At 44.7% G+C, this 6,778-nt stretch overlaps 1 long non-coding RNA gene across 1 annotated transcript; it reads left to right on the top strand.

Annotated features, from left to right (window-relative positions):
* The first annotated feature begins 1,662 nt into the window (after positions 1-1,662).
* LOC135295483 (uncharacterized) lies at positions 1,663-4,378 on the top strand. Its single transcript, XR_010357596.1, has 3 exons — positions 1,663-1,730; positions 2,624-2,716; positions 4,180-4,378. It is a non-coding gene; the product is annotated as an uncharacterized LOC135295483 (long non-coding RNA).
* Positions 4,379-6,778: the final 2,400 nt, after the last annotated feature.

Here is a 6,778-nt window from a genome sequence, read left to right as displayed (position 1 = left end):
AAAGTATCTTTTTCCCAGTACAGGCACTGGCTAAGAGCATGTCCTACATTATTAGAAACCTCTCACCATCTGGTCACACTTATTTCAAATATTACCATCACCTCTGCAAAATTCATACTGTCCTGCAACACTGGGTGCTCCAGGGGGCACAGTGGGACCAAGCACCACAATGAACACAACGTCACTGCCTGCAGAATATTGTGGGTCGATGCTCAGCCCAGTTGTTGACCAAGTCTGCATAAAAGAATCCTGGCAAGGCTGGAGAGAGGCAGAGCCCACGCAACCTACACTTGTCTGGTTTTGTGCAGGAAATGGCCCCTTTTATCTGAATCAATGCTCCACGTAGGTTAATTACCCTGTCTATAGCAGTGGGCTCAGGGATTTGACTGCCTGGGGAGAAAAGTGACACTTTGCTCATTGCCTTAGAAGTACAGATGGAGTATAGAGCATATGTAGCCTGACTTGATTAGATTCTACACTTTATTTCTGAGAATGAGAATTAGAATTAGCACTGCCTCAGCTGATGGGTAGCAGAGACTCAGACCTGCCAAGATAGCACGTTGTGAGCATCAGCTTCTGTCCATCAGGACCTTGCAAATTGCAGCAAATCCCCCTTGCATCCCCCGCTCCTGAGCTTGAGACTGACAGCAGACTTCTTCATGTGTTCACTGCTTGAAGGTGCTACTGAGTGTGATCAGATGGGAGTTAGAGGAAGCAAAATAAAACTCAGTATGTTTGCATTCACATAGTGTCTAGAGAACTAATTAGTCTTGGTTTTGGTGAAGACACTGGGGGGTAATGATGCCAAACAGCAAAGCTGACTTGCCATGTCCCTGGAGATCTTCAGTGCATTACGGAAAAAAAAACATTACCTTATGATTTTGACACCAGCACAACTCCATGCATGCTTTCTACACATCACGTTATTGGCTGTTCATGCAGGAATGGAAAACTGCCTCTGTCTTTCTGAAGTTCCTTTAGCAGCCATGGTCCTGCATCCCCACAGTGTTTTTCCCTGTAGGATACCAGCAGCCATCATCATCTGGAATTAGCTTGTGCAGTTTGCTGTAATTAGGGTGCTAGTTAGTGCTGTTGTGGGAGCAGGAGCCCTCAGGAAGCTCTTAGGGCACAGTCCCAGAGCAGAATAGGTGCCACAAGCCAGTGCAGAAAAGGCTGAGATCATCAGAATCTCAGACAACCTGGACACCACGAGGATGAGTAATAATGCAATAACACAAACCGGATCACCCTCAATGACTGAACAATAACAATTTCTGCTATAACACGGAAGCTCCTCAGTATTGAAACACCAAGGAGGCAGGGGTGTGAGTGTGTTGCCAAGTCCCAGGCTAAAGATGTTGCAAAGATGCAAGGAAGCCTTATGCCACTGGGGAACACCAAAAGAAACATAAAGTTCTGCAAGGCTGAAGTGCCCTAAAGACCTACTGCCACACAGAACAACCCCTAAGAGCAATCTGTTATAGAAGAGTCAGGCAGCCAGGAGGGAATCAGGCAGACCAACAAGATGCCCTGTTGTTAAAATTGAAGTAGAAGCAAGTAAACATTTTAAAGCAAGTGAATAAATAATGTAAATGTCATAAGAGAAAGGTTTACAGGCCCAAGGGCAGTGAAGAGACTGTCATAATGAAGTATAAACAGAAATAGGTGGAGCAGCCCAATAGAACCCCTGTCTAATCCTTTCACAACACAGAACCATAAAAGGTCTTAAAGTAAGGCTGGTCAAAATTTTCCATCCAAACTCCTCTACTGAACAGTAAAAAGAGTACTTTTTTTGATTACTCTGATTTTATTTTTTTTTTGACCCACAACAGCTGCTTTCCATGAAAATTTTCAATGTTTTGTGGAAAGGCCAAAAAACACCCAACCCTCTCTTTATGGCAACTAAACATTTTCAGACAAAAAAAAATTAATATTTTTGGTGAGAATTAAAGAATGGCCTGTAGTTTTGAGACATAACTAATCCCTTTGTTGCCAAACACCAAATACTTCTTGGTTTTCCACTAGAAAGTCCAAATTATTCTCTGGGTGAGGGGGGCACTTTCCAAACCAGCAGCACTTTAAATATCCAGATAAAAAATTCAAACTCAATTCCAGCCTTAAGGGATGGCCAGTGCTGAGATCTTTGTAAAGAGGGAGTATTGGGAGCTGGTCAAAGAGCAAAACCAAGCAGAAAAACAGACTGATTCTGGGCAAGATACAAAGAGAAATGGAAAACAAACAGGAAAACCAGTGTATTGGGTTGATGCTGGCTGGCTGCCAGGTGCCCACCAAAGCTGTCCTATTGCTCCCCTCCTAAACTGGGCAGGGGAGAGGAAATACAACAAAAGGTTCATGAGTTAAGGATGGGGAGAGGTCACCAATTACCATCACAGGCAAACCAGACTCCACTTAGGGAAAATTAACTGAATTTTTTAACAATCAGAAGAGGGTAATGAGGAAAAAAAAAAATCTTTGAATACTTTCCTATAACCCCTCCCTTCTTCCTGAGCTCAGCTTCACTCCTGAATTCTCTACCTGCTTCCATCCAGCAGCACAGGCGGTTGAGGGCTGGGGACTGTGGTCAGTTCCTCACAATTTGTCTCTGCTGCTCCTTGCTCCTCAGGGGGAGGACTCCTCACCCTCTGTCCCTGCTACAGCAAGGTCTGCACCAGTGGGTCCCTCCCACAGGAGACAGCCCTTCATGAAGTTCTCCAAGGTGAGTCCTTCCCACAGGCTGCACTTCATACTCTGCTGCAGCATGGGTCCCTTCCACAGGGCGCAGTCCTTCAGGAAAAAACATTACAAGTCCTGCCAAGAGCTTGCTCCAGCATGGGCTTCCACAGGGTGACAGCCTCCTTTGGGCATCCCACTGCTCTGCCATAGGGTTCTCCACAGGCTGTGGCTGGACCTCTGCTCCTCTTGGACCCCGATGGCCTGTGGGGAACACTCTGCCTCCCCATGCTCTGCACCAGGGGCTGCAGGGGAATCCCAGCTCTGGCACCTGGGGCACCTCCTGCCCCTCCTTCTGCGCTGACCTCAGTGTCTGCAGAACTGCTCCTCTCACGCATTCTTACTCCTCTCTCCCACTGCAATTGGTCTTGTGTAGTAATTATTCCCCTTATGAATTCTGTTATCCCAGAGAATCCATTGTCCCTGCTTTGGCCAGTGGCCAGCCATGGGTCCATCTTGGAGCTGTGTGGCATTGGCTTTGTCAGACATGGGGGAAACTTGTGGCAGCTTTTTAGAGAAGTCACCCCTTTAATCCCGTTGCTACCCAAGCCTTGACATGCTAACCCAACACAACCATCAAAAGAGAAAATTATTTAAGCTATTAAGCTGGGAGACACAGTGAGAGAATTGGAGCTCAGATTGGTGGTTTTGTTGTAGGAAGTGTCAAATGGTTTGGTTTTGGATGGCTGAGAAGCAGTTTCCAACTGAGCATCTAAAGACTTGGAGACCAAGCAGTTACAGTCTTGAATACTTGGCCAGTCAGTGGCCCTGTCTGCCTCAACATCTTTGGTTGCTTTATAATGAGAGAGAAATGTGGGGTACATTTTTTTAAATCTGTGTTTGCCAGGGCAGGCATTGTCAGACCAGAGAGGTTTCTCTAGCCTAGTGAAATATCATCCAGTAAAATAACTACATTATTGAAAGAAGTTAAATCAAAGTCTAAAATACTAACATTTATTGCAGGAATTCTATATGGTGCTGTATATTAAAAATAGTTATTTGAGGAAACTGTTCTGTTGGACTGGAGCCAACTCTTGTGTTTCTAGTAATAAAGTATTTCAGCTCATTTCACCTCTTAACTTTTGATCTTGCAGCAGGTATCGCCAGAAGATGGCAGGGTAAGCCAAGGCAGCTGTAAATGTCATCATGCATTAGTATAGGACCTGGAGTTAATTTAAACCTATTTATTTGTGTGATTCTCTTGCTTTCCTATCACCTAGCAGCTTACTTTACAAACGTAATTGTAGCCTGGGGTAGATCTTTCTCATGAAATTTCTGGTTTAAACACGTTACTGCAAATGATTCCCAGCAGCTGAAGTGATAATAGAAGCCAAGTAGCATAAACTTCTGGAGTAGAAAAAAACCCCACTCTCCATTGGGATTGGCCTATAACCTCTGAAATCTTCACCAAGCCTAAAGAGAGCTAAAATGTAACACATCTCTCAAAAGGATGAAGTCTTCTGTGAAAACTGGAGAAGACACTGATGGAGTTGATGGTCTCGTATCTACGCTAGAGCAGAAAAGGTACTAAGAAAAACAGTCCTGGACTGAAAAAGACAAAAGGGTTGGAGCTCTGTCCAGCCATGTTAAACAGGAGGAAGAGGGAATTATCCTCCATCAAAAGGAGAAAGAAGGTCACACAGGAATTAAGGTGAATTAATCAGAGATTAAGTAAAAACAGTCAAAGCCTGATTAAAAATCGAATACTTCTGGCCCTGCATCCTGCTGGTGAAGTTGCACAATATGAACTCAGGGAGGGAGCAGCATGTTGGGAGCAGCACCCTCAGCTCAGCAATGTGGATGTCAAGCGTTTAGTGTCAGGAGCAAGAGCACTCCTGTCAGACAGGGGCACAGCGGTGTCACATTGCATCACAAGGGGTGGCCTGGAAGCAGATCCTGTCCTGCTGCTGCAAAGGTTCTGTCTTGGCAGTGACCTGGTCACAGGGACATCGTCACCAGCATGTGTCCACCCGAACTGGGGAGGGGAGGGAGGGAGGGAGGGAGGGAGGGAGGGAGGGAGGGAGGGAGGGAGGGAGGGAGGGAGGGAGGGAGGGAGGGAGGGAGGGAGGGAGGGAGGAAGGAAGGAAGGAAGGAAGGAAGGAAGGAAGGAAGGAAGGAAGGAAGGAAGGAAGGAAGGAAGGAAGGAAGGAAGGAAGGAAGGAAGGAAGGAAGGAAGGAAGGAAGGAAGGAAGGAAGGAAGGAAGGAAGGAAGGAAGGAAGGAAGGAAGGAAGGAAGGAAGGAAGGAAGGAAGGAAGGAAGGAAGGAAGGAAGGAAGGAAGGAAGGAAGGAAGGAAGGAAGGAAGGAAGGAAGGAAGGAAGGAAGGAAGGAAGGAAGGAAGGAAGGAAGGAAGGAAGGAAGGAAGGAAGGAAGGAAGGAAGGAAGGAAGGAAGGAAGGAAGGAAGGAAGGAAGGAAGGAAGGAAGGAAGGAAGGAAGGAAGGAAGGAAGGAAGGAAGGAAGGAAGGAAGGAAGGAAGGAAGGAAGGAAGGAAGGAAGGAAGGAAGGAAGGAAGGAAGGAAGGAAGGAAGGAAGGAAGGAAGGAAGGAAGGAAGGAAGGAAGGAAGGAAGGAAGGAAGGAAGGAAGGAAGGAAGGAAGGAAGGAAGGAAGGAAGGAAGGAAGGAAGGAAGGAAGGAAGGAAGGAAGGAAGGAAGGAAGGAAGGAAGGAAGGAAGGAAGGAAGGAAGGAAGGAAGGAAGGAAGGAAGGAAGGAAGGAAGGAAAATTCTGAAAAGGATATTTAACAGACAGTATAGGAGGCTGGTTTCCAGAGCAGCAATAAAAGGCTGTCTAAGCAAAGTTTAGTCTTCAGTCTCTTCCTGCAAAAAATCTTACCAAATGGACACATGTTGAAGGATATGGTTTTTGTGAGGGTGGAAGTTCCAGGTAAGCATGGGGCAAGCATCATATTCACATTGTATTTCTCTTCAGACTCAACAGAGATGTGAAAAAACCAAAGGAAGTCACAGTCAATAGTGACAGGAGAGGAAGTTTAAAAACAAGTAGGCACAAAGGGAGCATGACTGGGACATGTGGCTCAGTTCAGGGTAAATGGCAAGGCTATGCAATTCCTGAATTTCCTCTGGAACCAGTTCCAGTTAATTTACTTTTAAAAAGCTTGTTTCATTTCAGAGTAGTTATTTTGGTTCCCATCTTTATGCATAAAGTATTATGGCCTTTTCATTAAGAATGTGCACAAATTTCACTCTGTAGTGGCATTCATGTCAGGCTGGAGTGCTGGCAGCAGGTTAATTTCAACCTCACAAAATAAGCATTGCTTATTTTCAGTCCCACTGTAGGGTGAAGAAAACATATAGTCCCTTCCGTTGGTTTGCTGCTTAAACAAAACTAAAATACATTAATGTAAACTGTGAAATACAAAATCTTTAACTTAATTAATTCTCCTGCACTAACCTGAATTTTCAGGCACTTTTCCTTAGAGCAGGATAAATTAAAAAAACTACTTCTGAACCCATTAAGGCCAGTATAAATAAGGAGTAATGGCTCATGCTAATGGCAATACACTTGTGTATAAATTAGCAAAAGCAAATTTAGTTTCACTCTAACTGTTTTGTGTTGTATTTTGTCTAGTTTCACTCTGTCCTCACGGTTACATTTCAAGAGGTGTTGCTGTGCCTTGCACACTTGCACAATAAGTAAAACTATTAAATAAACAGGGATACAACAAAAATATGAAGTTTCAGAATATTCAGGAAATCATCATTTCCTGGAGCTGAATAAACATTTTAGAAAAAACTTACCCAGCAGGAAATGAAGCTATCTGAAGTGGCCAGTAGGTTCAGGGGATGTGGAAAGGGGTTTGTTCAGAGGCGTTAAATAAACAGAGTAAAATACCTTGGGAAATAGTTCCCTTTATTTGCTTTCTTGGCTAACAATGTTCATTTTACATTCAGCCTTCAGCACAAGAGACACAAACAGGCCCCATGCAAGATTACCAAGCTGATTGCAAACTGATACATAGCCTTCCTGGTTCTGCAGGCATCCTGAACTCAAGCTAAAGGAGATCCTGATGCCCTGCTCCACTCCTGAGT

The sequence above is a fragment of the Passer domesticus genome, chromosome 2, assembly GCF_036417665.1.
Source record: "Passer domesticus isolate bPasDom1 chromosome 2, bPasDom1.hap1, whole genome shotgun sequence".
Classification (NCBI taxonomy): domain Eukaryota; kingdom Metazoa; phylum Chordata; class Aves; order Passeriformes; family Passeridae; genus Passer; species Passer domesticus.
This window is presented reverse-complemented; position numbering and strand designations above follow the sequence as displayed.